Here is a 19129-nt window from a genome sequence, read left to right as displayed (position 1 = left end):
GAGGTGTACACTTCACAGACAGACACACACACAGAGACATTTTCACTTATATATATATATATATATATATATATATATATATATATATATATATATATCTCGGATTTCCTACATCAGATATAAATAAAATGTAATATAAACAAACGATACTTAATTCTGCCTACTCTCCCATTATTTTTAATTTTGGAGGATAAATCTCCTTGCTGCTTTGATTACTTGGAGATTTGGCAGATTTATTTGCTTCCCCACTGAGCAAATTAGGCACAAGGCCGTTTTTTAATGTGGAGAGTGAAGGGGAAATGGGGACCAACTCCCCGGGGAGTAGGGGAGCTGGATAGTGACAATTGGTATGAAGGGTTTCCCCTACATTGACCAACAACTGATTGCTACAAGAGCAATGGTCTTATATGTGGAGTTGCCCCCACATATGGTCTTTGAAATTCATGCACAGCTCTTGTAGGGGCCGGGCGGGACTTGATTACTTGGAGACTTGGGTAGAAAGTACCAGTAAAGAATCTATTCTTGACAGCTTGACAACAGGTGATGGGCCATTTACATGGCCCACTATGTCAGACTGAGGTACGCTGTCTGCGTATTACCTAGGAGGTCCATTCTCCCAGGCCTTGCAACCTGGCTCTCTGGTGGGGTAAGTTTATCGCTTGTTGCCTGAAGCACCCCTAGTGGGGAATGCCAATTGGGATGGCCAAGCAAACTTTGCTAGACTAGAGTGCACCTCCTTTAGGGGCGCTGGCTGGACATCCCAATTTTCTGACCTTGTGTCACATCTTGCTGGTTGGCAGCAGATAAATATCTATTTTAATTCTGCCTAACTTTCTTTTATCGCTGACCATTGATGCATGTCGTTAAGAAGAGTAATTAGTAATTAGATATCATTTCTATACAAACACAACTTATCCTGCTCAGATTAATTTTTACAGTGAAACAAAAATCTTTTCTTTTTTTTTTTCAACAACAAATATAAATTGAAGATGAACGCTAATTATACTTTGAAGGCGACACATTTCTTATAAACTCGGCCTTATTTTTTTCTAATTGCTCCACTCGGCAGTGTTTACATTTATTACATACTAGCTGTATTCATTTGGAGAATTTGAATGTCAAAATACACGATCTGACTAGCATTAAGGCTTTTTTTATACAAAAGAGTCACCACTTATCAAGGCCTGGAGACCACTCGAGGATAAGGGTTAATGAGTGTACAGTAGTCAATGGGACAATATCGTAGTAATCGTTAGTACTGGAAACTTGGTAAATTGGATTACTTAAGGGGACGGTTCATCAAGAACTTGTTCACATTAGACTTGAAAACGACCATATTGTAGTCAGCTGGAAAGCAGGGAAGTGGAAGAGAGTTCCACAGGCGTGTAGTTCTAAGAAAAAAGCTTTGTTCATGGAATCTAGGTTTACCTTTTAGTATAGATAAAGAGTGGAGGAAATTATTGATGGTGCTTTCAGCTAGACGAGTGTTTTTCATGAAAGTTTGGCAAGAGGGGGACCATAGATTGGAACACAAACGGGCACTGGCCATGAAAATAATGATAAATCAGAGACAGGCTCACAACATCTCTTCTGTGAGAAAGAAGTTGCAGGGAAGAGAAAAGGACATTCCCTACTAGGCCACGAAGTCTATTTTGAATTCTGTCAAGGTAGGATAAGATGCTTCTAGCAGCTCCTGCCCAGATGTGGCAACAGTACTCCATTCTAGGACATACTTGGCTATTATATATTATACAGGTAGAGGACTGCATCGGCAGTGAGATAGCTACTGGAACGGTAGAATAATCCCACTATTTTTCCAGCGATCTTGGCAATGGATTTGATGTACGTGTTCCATTTCAGATCAGGAGTAAAGATCAAACCTAGAAGCTTGTCAAAACATGGAGCCTCCCCAAAATGAGAGCCATTCATTTCAATTGATGCCAGACTGGGGTCAGAGCGTTGATGATGCATCTGAAGTTATTTCCCTTGATCATGATATTTAAGTTACTTTCCTTTAATTCAACCTTTAACTTGTAGAAGATTCTCACTTTTAACCGATTATTGCTTTACTTAAATCCCCTACCCACGGGCGCATTCTTCCTCCATGGATTAATAAAGACTTCTGTTCGATATTATGTACAGATGTCCAAGTTTGACAACATGCACCTGAAGAAGGTCGAAGATTGCATCGGCTGAAACATTGTGAGAATAACATCCAAGATGAGACTAGTAGTCTGTATAATTCATATAATCCAGACTGTTTGTTGTTGGAATAAGATCCTTGGAAGTGAAGTGCACACGCCCAAACATTATGTCCCCTTCCAGAATTATTACCAATGGCCTGAGGCGCCCTTATCAGGGAATTTTGATGAAACTATTCTCAGTTATTTTAGTATCAGTATCTATAGTGTTCCCTCGGCCTTGTGCCATATATTGTTGCTGTGTAAAACAAGTATACTAAGCCTTTTGGCCAGTGAGGGTGAAACGGTGTCGGACTAGGCATGGGGTTGAAAAGCTGCAGTTTTATCGCAACTGTTTTGATTGGCAAGTTCTCCTTGGCTAATTTTCATGAGAGTATATCAGGCTCCACTCTTAGTTGTCAGGGAAGATCTCTTCTTTGGTATTGAAGGGAAACCTTATCCTGCAACAAGAACTGATGCTCGGAGGAGTAGGGGTGACCGAGATATATCCGGGGATGTACACAGGAAGTATCTATGGTAGATATTACCTTGTTTTATATTTATCGAGTTTTCAACACTTCCTTCCTCTAACCGATCACCTCTCTCCCTTCATTTTCGTATTTCCTCTAGAAAAAGACTCCTATTTTTAGGCCCATGTCCGAACACTGTTTGAATCTCGTTTTTCTTTTTGTGTATTTCTTTTTAGTCATTTCCACCCCAAAATGATTTATTACAACTTGGAACAAAGGGGCACTATTTGGGACCATGTATAACAAAGGACTGTGGGGAGTTGAGTAGTGAGATTTCTGTTCTCATTACATTTAAACTTCTGCAGGTTAGTATACTCAGGGAAGCAGGAAAGGAATTCCAAGTCAAGCAGTCTGATAGAAAAATTTATTAGAGTAGAAGACTTTCCGGCATCTATGGACCTCAACAGTGAAGGAGTGGGATTTTGTTGCTTGTCAGGTTTATCAAGAGTATGTACATCGAAGGGGCACAAATGGTATGAGTTCATTAAAGTACTTGTAAAACAGGCACAGGGATGTAACATTGTCGTGATGGGACAGAGATTGAAGCTTGGCTGATGGTGCATCACCTATTAGATTTAAGACTTTTTTTGGACCCTATGTAAGAATGCTGATGATGAGACTTTATTAAAAAATGTATTGTCACAGAAACGATCGTACACTGATCGGTTATTAATGTTGAGATCTTGGTGCCTAAATAAATGATTTTTTCATAAATCATTTTATCATTTGTTCATTCATATACATATACAAAAAATACACAAGCCCAAAAAACTTTTTCGTGATAGCATCAAGGAGAGTCTGGTGAGCTTTCATATTCCTGTTGACAATTCGGAGTCCCTAGCGTATGATCGCATGCAGTGGAGGACACTGATATACAGGGACGCAGAACACTTTGAAGCAGCCAAAATAGACCGAGTGAAGCTCAAGAGAGCATGTAGGAAATGTCAAACCTTGCCACCCAACCATGGAGATCTTTGGATCTGTAAGGTGTGTGATTAGGCTCTGTTGTCTAAGGCAGGTTTTGTTAATCACATGAAAGCGCACGATGATACAGGTTCCGCTGTTGTTAGTTTCATCCAAACCAATGAACGTTTTCAGTGTCATGTTTGCTTGAGAGTGTGCAAGTCGCTGGCACATGAACTTTTAGTGACTGGGGGAGTGGCTCTCGTCTGACAAGACGTTGCAATCATCATATATATATTGTAGGTAGAGTTCTGACTATCATTTCTGTCTGTCTGTCTGTCTGTCTCTCTCTCTCTCTCTCTATATATATATATATATATATATATATATATATATATAAATAAATGACAATTCTATATTCCAAATTTCAATATGTTGACCGTCTTACTGTTTATTTCTTTAAATACATTGACATGTGCAATTCATGTCAAATAAGAAATAAACGGTAAGGTGGTCAGCATTTTGAAATTTGGAACATAGAATTTTGTCATTTATTTGTATATACTCTGTAGTTACATCGAGCTTCATAAATTAAAGGACTGGTATGAATAAAAAGTGAAATATAATTGAATAAACATATTCTCCCCCCCCGTGTGTGTGTGTGTGTGTGTGTGTGTGTGTGTGTGTGTGTGTGTGTGTGTGTGTGTGCTTGCTTTTCCCTTTGTTTTAATTTTCTTATCACTTTGTTTTTGCTGGGGATAGATCATTCTACCAGATTGGGGCATTCTTCCAAACATTCTCCCATTAGTTTGGTTACTCCAACCGAGAGATTCTACTGTCCCTTTAAATGCAATCGTTTGTATTTATCTTGCACTTAGTTCACCGTGTATACTCGCCAGATAGTTTTTTAAATTCTTTTTCATTAGCCCGATTGCTCCTATAATAACTGAAATGATGGAGATCTTAAGATTCTAGTTTTTTTTTATGTCATACATAAGACCTTAGGCTTAATAGCCCCGTTTTTTTAGGTATGTAGCTGTAGGAATTTCGTAGTCATAGTGGATGGTGTATGACTTATTTCCAACTGTTCTTTCTGATACATGTTCCTAAGATTTGCTATTACATTGGATATTCAAGTTTTACAAATTTTCCAGTGAAGATATTTACACACGCCATTGTCTCGCATTGTATAATAGCCGTCCCTCAACAGGACTCTACAACTGGATATCAGGTGGCTCAGACTCTCTACTTCTGTATGGCAGAGCCGGCACCTGTTGTTATTGCTGAGACCACTCATCTTTTGAAAAGCTTTGGTCATCAAGCCTTGATCTTGAGCGGCCATTATCATTCTTTCCTGATCGTAGTGAAGAAATCCTTTTTTCAGCCAGTTTACAGAGTCTTCATTATCGATATCTTCCTGTGATAGTTCACCCAGGAAATATTTGGCACGTTGTTGGTTGGCACATTCTTCCGGTTTTCTGCAGTGGATGATTTTAGTGTATTTTTGCCGACTCTTTTGAGCTATTTCCATTGCAAGCGTATTTTCTGTTTCTGTCTCATTTTTAAGACAGTTTTGTGCAAAATGTTTGGCCAGTTTTATGATGGAGGTAGTTCTACTGGCCCTCTTTTCTTGGTGTTCATATACCATTTTAAGGTTTGGATTCTGGGAGCTTATCAAGTATTGCCTAGTGCTCGCAATAGTGGACCGGTGTTGAAAGTCAATTTCTGACAAACCCACAGCTAGGGTTCTGTTCGAAATTCCATGCAAATTTCCAAGTTCGACAAGATACACCTGAAGAAGGTCAGAGGTTACATCGACCGAAACCTTGTGAAAATAACCTTCAAGATGGTACAGTAGTTCGAATCATCCAAATAATATAAATTATCAATCCGCATCTCAAAAATTCAAAAACATTAACTTTTGTTTGTTAACGATTATCTAACTCTTTTTTTTTTTTTTTTTTTTTTATACAATATGCGTGCAACACGTTACAAACAAATTAGGTCTTATCAAAATAACATCTGTTGATATTTTGTAACAAAACAAACACAAGCATTTCTTTTAAGTGTGTTTATTTGTGTTAATTTGTTTAAAAGTATTTGATTAAATATGAAGGACATGTTTTATTTATTTATTTGATCCGTTCAATAGCACTAACAAAAACTACGATCAAAATAAAGTATCTGTTCGGCATCAAATATTTTAGATTTGCATTAAATTTGATCTATAGTCATTAGACATGAAGGCAGGAAAAGAAAAGGTTGGTAATCTTCACTAACTTCTCTTAACTCTTAATTCGCCACATTAATTCTCATTTTTCTCGTTGTACCTGGCCGGCACAGAAGTTATTTCTCTTTCCACTCTTTGCTGCAAACGATTCTTCTTCTTCTTCTTCTTCTTCTTCTTCTTCTTCTTCTTCTTCTTCTTCTTCCAACTGACAAGAAAACTCGAACAAAACAATTTCGCACAAAAAATCTGCCATTTTATGCAGCCACGTCGAACTACATACAACACCTAAAAATTGCAGATGTATTATTTTCATATCAGAAAAGTTCCAGGTTCGAGTGCCAATGCTTCTTTACAGCGGGTACACACTAACCGTGGACGCTTATTCCCATGACTCTCTACACCGTCATCACACCTACTCTCTTATAATCACACAGGTGGCATTCCGGCGGCAGTTGTTTTTGTCAGGTTCTCCTTCGCAAAAGTGGAGCTTGTTCAGAATGGTGGGCTTCCTCTTGAACATGCGCTTCCACTTCTGTTGTAACTGTAGAGACTCAACGCCTCTATCCACTGTGTCACGGCGAGCATTATCTGAAGATAACGGTTTCAGTCCTACTCAAGCAGGCCAAGAGGATTAGTTGGTCAAAACATAGTGAGATAGCAACAACTATGGAAGGCAGTAATTACTGGGGATAAGTTATAAGACTCAGCATTTCTATCACTTCGCGGTTAATCGCCTGAAGTAGACCAGACGATGTTTGCCAAAACGTGATGAAACAACAACTATGAAAATGAGGATAACAGGCGGCAAAAGAATGAATGCACAAATTATGAAGCCTCATCTCAAAAGGATTTCAAGACTAAAAACTAAAAAAAGAAACGAATACTACTCACACTTATACATGCACTAAGAAGAACAAGGTAAACCAACACACATACACATTGCCATGCTGCCAAATATTCACATACATATATTACTTACATACGCATATTATTCACACTATGAACATTTTAACTTGTGACTACTTATTCAACTTTCTTTACCCAAACACGTGTTTGTACTATAAATATGTACTGATTGAAAATAACTTTCATATGCTTATAAAATTGTAGATGTTTTGTTATAAAGTTTCGTTTTTCTCAAATTTCCATTTACGAAACCCTGTTCATGTTTTTAGTTAACATTTGCTAACTAGTAACCCTTCTAATCTCTCATGTTTCATTTATTTCCATTTTGGTATGAGTGCCCGCCCGTATAGGCATCTTTCATTTTTTTTTCCTTTACTATAACGTGCGACGTTAACCATTGCTCCACCGCGAGATGCTAACGGAAACACGTTTGAATTTATTTAATTACTTGGATTTAGCAGGTGCCCGTTTTAATGAGTTAATGAGGTCAAGTTTGACTGCGGGATAGTATTCATTTACTGCTGAACGCTTTTTTTCCCCTCCCCCAAGATGTTATAGGAAAAAGACTAACCCACATGCGGCGAGCGACAAATATTGAATATTTACCTTCCCGAAATCGAGCAAATTAAATAGACAGGCGAGCTTCGTTGTTAACTGTGAGATATTACGATTTATATGTGACATAAAAAGTTTTAAAAAGTTGTGAAGCGAGCGACCGCTTCTCTGAAAAAAGCCTTTTGTTGACATACAGAAAAAGCGAACACACATACATACATGCATACATTTTCGCTTTTATATATATAGATAACTTTTGCACCCAATTTATATTAAATGTCGATTCTTGTCCAAATACAAATTTGGACAAGAACCACGCTATCGTCGTCCGAAAATGGCCCTTACCAAAGCCAAAGACTACGCCATTTTAGTCGAAGAACAAATAATTTATTCTGAAATTTTAATCAAGAATGGAAAGTTAAATATTGTCCATATTTTTTCTGATAAACTTTTTTATTTTCACAATTCGATAATTATCTAATCATATTTGTTTTTAATATAATACGCAGGCAACAATTTACAAATAAATAATATAACAAAATAACAGCTGTTGATATTTTGCGAAAAAAAACGCAAACAAACATTTCTATTAAGTATGTTTATTTGTGTAATTGAACGATATTCATTCAAGCGTATTTGATTCAATTATGGCAATGTTACCTGGCGTTGCCCGGGACCATAAAAAACATGAGCATAAATAATTAAATGAGTAATTATAATTATAACAAAATGAAACGCATAATAATAATTTAATTATTACTGATAAATGTTGTAGCAATAATTTAACAATAACAAAATGTTGCGAGTTTGTCTCTGATGTATCGTTATTTTCATGGAAAGTGTTCAACTGAGCTTCAATCTATGGTCCCCCCTCGCCAAACTTTCACAAGAAACACTCGTCTAGCTGTAAACACTATCAATAATTTCCCCCACTCTTTATCTATGCCTAAACCTAAACGTAGATTCCATGAACAAAGCTTCTTTCTTAGAACTGCACGCCTGTGGAATTGTCTTCCGTTTTCCTGCTTTCCGACTGACTACAATATGGTTGTGTTCAAGTCTAAAGTAAATAAGTTCTTGATGAGCCGTTCCATATAAGTTATTAAATTTACCAAATTTTCATTACTAATGATTACTATATTGACCAATTTCTACTGTACACTCTTTAACCCTTATCCTTGAGTGGCCTCTGGGCCTTGATAATGTGGTGACGCCTTAGTAAAAAAAAAAAAAAAAAACATAAATGCCGACCTGCTTTTCAAAAATAATTTAAGAATATTGCGAGCGTGCTCTATTTCGATCCTGCTGTTTCCCCGCATGAACACACTTCCACTGAATGTTTGTGCATATGTTTTCTTTTTTCTTCTTTCTCAAGATGAAGTATACTTCGAAAATTTAGAGAACTTAGCACCACGATATCATCCTGTTGGTAGATAAATATTTTATAATTGAAAATTATTGAAATCTTTCAATATTGTCATTATTATAGTCTCGTATCATACGGGGTTTTCCTACAAGACCGCATTTTCATAATCTTCAAATACAACTTCTTGCACACTAATTCTTCAAGCAATCTGTGACATCCTCTTAACAAACTATATATTAAATAGTATGTGTAAGTACATGTTGTCCAAAAAGTCACTCCAAAATAAAGAATCTATTTAAGTTCAAAACCCTTCAGTGACTTTATGAACACCCTATACTACTAAAACTAATCCATCATTTAGAAGAGAAAATGTTTTTTTTTTTTTATGTAATCTTACTTTTGGGTTACTACCTGCTCTATACAAAATATTGAGCATCATAGGCTCCTGGGGAACGCCAACAAAAGGACAGAAGTTATTTATCCTGGATGACACTGTGTTTAAACACACGTTCTAAATAGGATTCAGAACACCACTAAAACCAAGTTAACCAACTTTTAGGTTACTATCTGTTCTATCTAGGATATTGAGCACTTATAAAATTGAGCAAGCTCCAGACCACTACATCCTCCCTCCCCTCCTGTGGAATGTATGCATACACAGATGAAACACACTAATAAAAATACAATAAAATTTAACCACACAACAAATTATTTGCCATTTCTACCTCATGGAATTTTTATTTTCTAAATTTTAGATATCATTCACCTGGGACAACGCCAATTTAGAAAATATCATCTTTGTGGCTCTTTGGTTAGTAGTTTTGGACATACACTGATAACTGCCTTTTATATAATAGATGAGATACGTTTTTTATTTGGTGACCATTCATTACAGTGGACATACATTTTCTCCGCCTTCAGAGTGCCAATTTCTTGAAACCCCCACACTGGAATTCGAATATTGATGACGTTGTTTTTTGATACATGTGAAATATATTTATTCATTTAAATAAAAAGTAATGAAATTTAATTACAAACTGGAGAGATGGGTATTCTTTATATTGTTCATGTCAAAAGAGAACAGAATGATAGAAAATAAACGGTTGGATCCAATAACATTTAATTTATTAACAGGTTGTCTGGGATGAAGATAAAATCTCAAATTAATTTAATTACTAAAAACATGAGAATTGTTTGCATTGTTTCTGCTAAGTTTCTTCGTGTTAACAATTAGCAATTTCTTTTTTAATATAATAACCTGGCAACGCCAGTTAGCATTGCTTATTGAAATATAAAAAAAATAATAGAAGAATTAGGTCTTTATTAGGGGACTTTTCACAAGACAAAAGTGTTTTGTTGTTTTGGAAGAAAGGCTACATCGATTTCTCACTTTGTTTTGAATTCTTTTGAAACAAAAACAAACAGAAAAACAAAAGAAGCAAAAAACAACAAAAAATTACAATCGATTTAGCATTTTTACATCATGATTATCTAAAAGATATGTTTTGATAACAACATGTGGGTTTTTTTGTTTAAACAAAAATAGTGCAGTTTTAACCATGAATATTTGATTCATTGCTCTTTTGGCTAGGAACAAAGTGTAGTATCTGTTCTCGTGGGGAGGCAAGTAAATAGGAGAAAAGTGTAGTATCTGCCGAGATAATTTGACTTAAATGCTTTTATTTAATTTTCAATAAACTCTTTGAACAATTTGGTATATTTTAAGTAAGGCAGCCCCTGAAATAAATGTAATATTCTGGTTATTCATGATTAGGGCTATGACAACAGCATATTCTTTTCATTATTTTTACACTCGAGTATATATGCGACATAGGTAGACATAATTAATCAACCGAGAACTATATCCCTCTACATAAAAACATATGATATCAATGGATGTATACCTGAGGATCCAAACAAGGCTGTCATCATAGCCCCATTCATGACTCTAGTATCACCAAACTAGCAGGCCTCCCGGTGTTGTCTGGTCGTAAAATACGCATAAATATTATATTTTAATTAATAAAGAAACTGAGGCATGTGCATGCGACTATTGTTTTGTTTTTCTAAACCGTTCACCTATTGTAAGTAAAAAAAAGAAAAAAACTAGAGCTGAGATCGAAACCAAAACCTAAAGGCAGTGTATCAAGCAAAATAATCATAACACCAACGTGATACGATGTTTTCAAACCTACTTATTCTTAACATAAGTAATCTGTCATCTGAACGATTCATGCATGTGCAGTCGTGAAACAGTTAGCAAACATAAAAATCTGATGACTCCCAAGTACCAATTTTTCAATTTTAACCCCTTAGTAGCCCTTTTTTCCGGATGAAAACGGATTAAAAAGTTTTCCATGTGTCTGAATATCCTATATACCAAATTGCAAGTCTGTAGATCAAATATTCGTTGAGTATATAGGTTGAAAAATTTCCTCACACACATTCTTACTTTTCTAGATATATAGATAGATTTCTATTAAAACTTCTTTGTGTTTTTGGGAGAATTATCAGATCGCCATTAAATTAAGTGTCCGTTACTCTTATTAGTAATTCTCTTTGTCATTTAGTCTCATATTCCATGATGTTTCTGACAAAGGGAAAAAAATTACTGTGTTTTTTTTTTTGTTGTTTCTTTTTTTGCCAGAGTTCATCCATCTCACACTTATTATTGGTAGGTTTTGGTCTTGAAGTCGTATATATTTAGCTTCTTACACCCAGTGCTTAATATCTTTTCTTGGGTAATTTCCATTAAGAAATACATTATCAGATGTCTTTTTTGTGGTAATATTCCGAATATTACAGAGGCAAGAAATTAGAGTAAAGTGCGAATGCATGGAATATGTAAATTACATTGAATTTTAGTGGTGGCAAAACATGAAAAATAAATGTAGATGTCAGTGTGTAAAAATAAGGTTAGACTCGGGAAATTTTCATATAAAATTAAGTTACAGAATGAAAACTTCTAGTAGAAGTTAAAAGAATGGAATCGAAGCTACGTGTACAGGAAATGATGTAATGGGAGGAAGTTTAAAGTGACACGTCAAGGAAGAACAGAACGTATTTCTCTTTGGCAGATGAGCTGTTTTCGGTCGTAGTTCTTAAAAATTTGTCTCTGTTTACCCCCCCCCGCACTCCCCTGTATATAATTATGGAAATAATACACCAAGTAATGAAAAAAACAAAACAAAAAAAAAAAAACGAAAAGTGTTTATAGGTTCATCCACGTTTTGTCTTTATTTCATGAGAAAAACATAGAAGTTAATATTTGACAAAGACGAGCTTCTATCCATGCTCCATTAGCAACAAGTCATGTGAAAAAAAAACTCAATATTTATATAAACAATATTACCTGCGAAAGAGTGCTCTATTCATTTACAAAGACCTTTGCATTATCGCTAATCACAGCTGACGACTTACCACACCACTCAACCCACAAAGGGGTGGAGTGCACATGTAGCCATCCACAGAAAAGCGATTTCACTGTAGTATAGCTGTTATGTGTGGATAGACAGGAAAATGCTTCAAGCTGAAGTTGAAACCCGACATTTGTTTTGACTGTCGAGACTATGCCATCAGAAACAAACCATGTAAAAAAAAAAATTGTTGACATTTTATGGAGTAAGTTGATATACCTATACCAGAAATAATGGGCTTACCCAAAAACAATAAATACAGTTACATCTAACACGTTATCGGGTAACGATTTGTGGCAGTTATGGCTCCAGAATGATGAGGTGCACTTCTGCACAATACTTTTTAACACTTGTTAACCATACCACTATGTTGATCTTGATTCTTACCAACCTGTAAGGCTACAGCATTACATAAGCAATATCAGCTACCAAAGAATGCTCTATTCATTTATGAAGAACTTTGGATTATTGCCAATGACAGCTAGCAGTTTCACTTGCCAGAGTGCTCAATCAGGAGGGGGGGTGCAATCATCCACATACTGTTTCACTGTATCATAGCTCTTCAATGTGTTTAGACATGTAAGTGCTTCAATTTGATATTACAACCCGACCGTTTTTCTTTTTTCTGACAGTCTGAGCTTCTATCCACTACACCATCAACAACAATCCGTTTCCAAGCGCTCGATTATATGAATAGTGTCTTCCTTTCGTGTCAGGTCTGTGGCAGCGGGCACATAAACCGCGGTTCCTTAGTCCGCAGGAAGGAAGGAAGGAAGAAAGACAGAGAGGGGGCAGTAGAAGATACATTTCTTTATATACACAGACTATAACGGCACTCTCTCCCTTTTTCTATTACCCTTCCACATCCTGTTTGATATCTGTGATATCAACTCCATCATCATGCACCCAACGGACAAATAATAAATAATACTCCAACTCAATTATCAGCACTTCTTTCTGTCAGCGTTGCAGTGATTCCAGGTACTCATTTCAGTCTCAAGTGACAATAGCCACCCCCTTGCAAGGCTATTTGTGCAGGGAGTTTATAGTGCCGCAAAGGTTACGAAATTACCAACCGCTCATGAATTGGCATTAGTTGAATCCTGTGGTAAGAAGATCCAAGACAGCTAGAATCAACGTCAAAATAAATATTGGAAAGGAAGCTGCTTAGAACACCCTTTCCTGCTTTGGCACGGTTCAAAACTGGTTTCAAAATTTATTGGGCGAATCCACCCCACCCTACTTTTTCTTTCTCACGGAAGAGATGTAGCCAGCTCATCTCTGATGTATCGTTATTTTCAAGACATGTGCTTAACTAAGCTTCTATCTATGGTCCCTTAGATTCTACTGGGGGGGGTGCTCGCACCTTCTGGGGGTACAAGATAATTCAGGAAGTGCGAGGAAAGTTTAGATAGAAAATAGGCTATTGCTATTCTTTTGTGTTTCGGGCCAAGATTATAGTGTAGTATCTGTTCTTCAGATGCTGCACTTCAATTTCTTGTTTTCTCTTAGTGGAGGAAAAATCCTTCACGATTGAGACAATTTTTATTTTTGTTCCTTTTCTCCACGTTAAAAACCGACCCTGGTGTCTAACTCTGTCCCGTGGGGAGGCGTTGTAAATAGTCTTTTGTGTCTTTGTTTCTTTTGGAATGTACTTCTTGCTTTTATTTCAGGGTTAAGTATTGTTATTAAGTGGTTATTAAATATATGGCTGAATAGATTTAATCCAACCATGTATTTAACCATGAATTAAAAAATTGGGAGTGCGAGGTTTAAGGGAAATTTGTTGAGGGGGCGCAGACCAAAACAAAAGTTGGGAACGACTGCTGTTGAACATTCACAACAGAATCTGGTCTAGCTACAACAACTCTCAACAATTTCCATCTACCTGTGCCTAAAACTAAATTTCATGATCAAAATTTCTTTCTTAGAATTGTTTACATAAGAAATATCAGCTCTCAACAAGTGCTTTATTCGTTTACGAAAAAGGTTTGCATTATTGTGAATGACAGTTGGCAATTTCACTTGTCAGAGTGCTCAACCAATGAAGGATTGGATGAAACGTGTAGTCATTCACAAACAAACACTTTCGCTGTATCACGGATCTTCAATATGTTTAGACAGGAAAGTGCTTCAAGTTGAGATTGAAAATCGATCGATTTTCTTTTTCTGACGTCATCAGCAACATTCCGTTTCGGAACGCACGATTGTATGATTAGCGTCTTCCTTTTGTGTCAGGTCTGTGACAGTCACCTTATAAACCTTAGTTCCCTAGCCCGCGGGAAGAAAAAGAGAGAAGGAAGGGTAAGGAAGAGATTGGGGGGGGGGGGGCAATAGAAGATACATTCCTTTATCTACATTGACTATAACGACACTCACCCCATGTTCTCTATGCTCACCCGCGTTTGATATCTGTGATATCAGCTCATCCAACGGACAAATAACAAATAATACTCCAGCTCAATTATCCGCGCTTCTTCCAGCCAGCGCGTCACGTGATTCTTTGATCGTTAAGCGGCGGTCTTACAGCGATTCCAGGTCCTTGTAGGAGCGGGTGGGGGCTTTTAATGACACACATTTCAAGTCTCAAGTGACAATGATATTAATGCGGGTGTGCCTCACATGTTGATTCGTGGTCCATTTTTGTTTCTGATATTCATAAACGACCCCCACCCCCGATAAAATAGTGTCTGAGATGGGTAGATTGCTGATAATACCACGCTTTGTAATAGATATGAGCGGAACACAAATGTACATTGGATACCCAAGGCAATGGCAGAAACTATAATTATTTAGTTCCATCAGCCAATGAGTGTCGTCACTCCTTTTGTTTGAAAGGGATTTTGGCTCTACTCGCTTTTGAGTGAGTTAAATTAATAAAAGGTGATTTTTTTTCTGAAACAAGAAATCTAAGCTTATCTGTCACATTTTCCTGTTAACTATCGTCACCTTAAATTCATTTTGTAATTACTATTTTATCATTATCATGGCTTTTATTTATTCAATTTTTGAGTGCGTTAGTTTTCTAAAGTTTATTCTGTGTTCACATTTAGTTGCTATTTCGTTTCTATGATTTACTATTTCTTGGACATGTTTGAAGTTTAACATTTCTAGTTTCTCATGTATAATGGATAAGGCAGGGGAAGCTACGTTGGTAGCCGTTGATATATCCAAAGACTTTGACAAGGTCTGGCATCAATGGTTTCTCATGAAAATTAAATCATTTAGTATTTCTGGGTGAATATATAACATAATCAGAGCCTTCTTAGACAAGAGAAAAAGCCAGGTTTTCCTCGATGGTTGTGAATTTAAACAACATGATATTAATTCTGGTGTGCCTCAAGATTCTTGGACCTTTATTATTTCTGATATTCATAAACGACCTCCCTGATAAAATAGTGTCCGAGATGAGTATATTTACTGATGAAACCACACTTTATAATTGATATGGGAAAAACATATCTAAGGCAATGGCAGAAACCTTAGAAAACCACCTTTAGTCAGTAGTGAAATGTGGTCGTAAATGGATACTAACATTTAATGCTACTAAGACTAAGCTTCTTTCCTTTTACAATTGCAAAAAATAATAATTCTCAACCACTGATTGCTATGATGAATAGAACACTACCTGATGGCTTATCGTTTAAACTCCTTAACTTAACAATCTCAAGCAACATGAATTTTAAGAAATGCATTGATGACATTGTCAAGATTGCTGCAAACAAAGTAAACTCTCTCTACTGTGCTAGAAAATTACTCACACCTGAAAATATCCTATACTTCTACAAAACTACCATTCGCTGATGCATAGAGTATTGCTGTCACATTTGTACTGGGTCCAAAAGAGAGTCTCAAATCTAACACTTCCTGCACTATCGGCCAATCTCCAATTTCTGTTTCATCGCCTTAATATTGCATCTCTGTTCCTGTTTTACAAGTACTTTAATGGAATGTGCTCTGATAAATTCTTAACGCTTGTGTCCCCTCGATGTACATACTCCCAACAAATCAGGCAAGCAGCAAAATCCACCTCTTCACTGTTGAAGTCTCTAGATGCTAGAAAGCTTTCTACTGAGATTAGAATTGATTATTCGTATTATTTGAGCTCTTTGGACTACAACCCCCAAAGACCCATGGCGTAGTGGATAGAGTACTTGGTAAAAATTAAGTTGTATAAGTTATGTGTCTGGAGTTTGACTGTTCTATCCTCAGTGCGATACAATTGCAAATTCCTTAGGACTTTTATCCAATCATGGCTGACAGAACGAGAGCATGCTACTCCCATGGATTAAATAAAGGGTTCCATTCAAAATTCCGTGCAGATTCACAAGTTCGACAGAAAAATTCCCAAGTTCGGTAAAAAGATTCTGGAGTTTAACAAAATACACTTGAAGAAGGTCGGTTACATCGACCAAAACATTGTGAAAATAATATTCAAGATGAGAACAGTATCGGTGGTTAGTTTTTCACATTAAAATAGTATTTTTTGGCTCCTTACATCAAGCAGTTTCATGCCTTGTCTAGAGCGATTTCCATAGTAATAATTTTAAAAAAATAACACGCCGTCCAATCTAAGAAAAATCCTAACAACGTTTATTAATCTCTTGTAAGAGTGATCTGTTTTAAAAAAAAGCGACAAAAAATAGGTTGCAATAAAAACAACGTTTTATTATTTAGTAAAACAAATAAAACCGATTCATGCGATTGAGTATTGGCATAAAAAATAATCGTTTTCCTTATATTTATGTTTACACATAAACTCACACACATTATTCCACAACACGTTCCATGAGCAATGTTTCTGACAAAGAAAGAAGCATTGCTGTTTTCTGGGCCGGAATCTATCCATTTAAGATTTATCATTAGCTAGTTTTTGGTCTTAAAGTATTTTTTAGCTCCTTACGTTAAATGGCTTTATTCTTGTCTAGAGCATTAAAAAAAAAAAAATGAAACAACCTCTAATTAAAGAAAAATTCCAACAAGAATTTATTGATCTTTTGTAGTAGTGATCCGTAAAAACAGCAACAACAAAAAAAAGTAGATTGTAGTAAAAACGTTTTATCATTTACCAAAGAGAATGAAATCCATTCTTGCCATTAATCCTTCTCTTGACATTTATGCTTCCATATAAACTTACACAGATCACTATTCCTCGATGCATTCCACGTTGGCATTTATTCTACATCTTCTACAGTTGTAACAGAACGCGAATACACGTGTGGTGGCTACATGCAAATATCGAGCTTTGTGCAAAATGATAGAGAGAGAGAGAGAGAGAAAATAAAAAGGAACAAACCGTATTATGTGTTCATCAACGTTTCGTCTTTATTTCGAGACTTCCTCTGGATGAAGTCTCGAAATAAAGACGAAACGTTGATGAACACAATACGGTTTGTTCCTTTTTATTTTCTCTATTTTGTCGGAATACTATTTCCATCATATATATATATATATATATATATATATATATATATATATATATATATATATATATATATATATATATATATATATATATATATATATATATAATGATACTCCACAAATTTTTACCTTGTTGGATTTGTAAACAGTTATAATATTCTTTTAATGACTATTTACCATTTTATTCTATTCCTTCATTCTCATTTGATGTCTAAATTTCATTAAGCCAATTTATTTTCTGCATTTGCATTTTGCATAATTCTGAGCCTGTCTCTACTGATGAGAAGCATTTAGCTTCGAAATGTCATGACGCAAAGAGCTTTTTTCTTAAATTTCCCCTTAACTTTTCTTTATTGTTCTGATGATATAATAAAGTTATATATAACTTTTATTCCTCATCTTTTATTTAATACACACACACACACACACACACACACACACACACACACACACACACACACACATATATAAATTTGGAATTAAATTCAATAAATTTAAAAAATCATGACAATATATTATTTAACAAGGAATACAAAAATTTGAAGTTGTTTCCTTAATCCATGAATTTTCAAAAATGACTCATTTCATCAGAGGAAATGTTTTTAGCAAAATAATGTTTTATGTTCATAAATTTTGCTATTTAGCACATAGATTGAAAAACTAAAAAGCTAGCATGAAAAGCCCAAAAGAATCCAAGATTAAAAAAGGATATTTCATGGTGTACTTAGGTTCAATGAAGAAAAATAGAGCCACGATCGTAAGATCAAATGGAAAAGGTATATTGTGACTCTATTTTTCTTCATTGAATTTAACTACACCAAGGAATATCCTTTTTTAATCTTAGTTTCTTTCAGGTTTTTCTTGAAATATTTTTTTGTTTTTCAATTTATATGCTAAATAGCAAAATTTATGACTGCCTATAAACATTATTTTGCTAAAAACATTTCATCTGATGAGATGAGCCATTTATTGAAAATTCATGGATCAAGGAAAAAAACTTCAAATTTTTGTATTCCTTGTCGAATAATAAATTTGTCGTAATTTTTTAAATTTCCTGGATTTAATTCCAAATTTTCATTTATATTATTGCTCTATCTCTAATATTGAGCTTTTTTAAAATCTGATTGGGATTGTCTTATAAATATTGATACTAATATTTATATGGACTTTAATTTTACAGCACTATACAATTTGTAATCTGAAAGTATTTAAAATTTTCAGTTATATATATTGATGGATTATCATAATAAGATATAGTGTCCATTTGTTATATATATATATATATATATATATATATATATATATATATATATATATATATATATATGTTCTTGAACAAGTAATTAATTACTTTGGTTATTTCTTTTATAACACTGAATCACACTATATATGTATCTGCATAGATATGCACATATGTGTGTGTATCTATATATGTGTATATATACACGTGTATATTCATATATATGTATATATATGTGCACCAAAGGTACACTATACAGACACACACACAGACATATATATAGTAATTTATAAAATATATATGGCGATTAACCTACACTGAATATTCCGCGTTTCATCCACTCTAGGATTCTTCAGGCTTATGCGCATAAGCCTGAAGA

General features: G+C 35.2%; 1 protein-coding gene across 1 annotated transcript in view; it reads left to right on the top strand.

The window, feature by feature from the left end:
• LOC145266287 (caspase-3-like) overlaps positions 1–19129 on the top strand; it is a 396145-nt gene that overhangs the window by 175611 nt on the left and 201405 nt on the right. The gene's annotated exons all lie outside the window — the stretch shown is intronic.

Source organism: Euprymna scolopes, chromosome 41 (genome assembly GCF_053919585.1).
Source record: "Euprymna scolopes isolate OS-2025 chromosome 41, ASM5391958v1, whole genome shotgun sequence".
NCBI classification, from domain to species: Eukaryota; Metazoa; Mollusca; class Cephalopoda; order Sepiida; family Sepiolidae; genus Euprymna; species Euprymna scolopes.
This window is presented reverse-complemented; position numbering and strand designations above follow the sequence as displayed.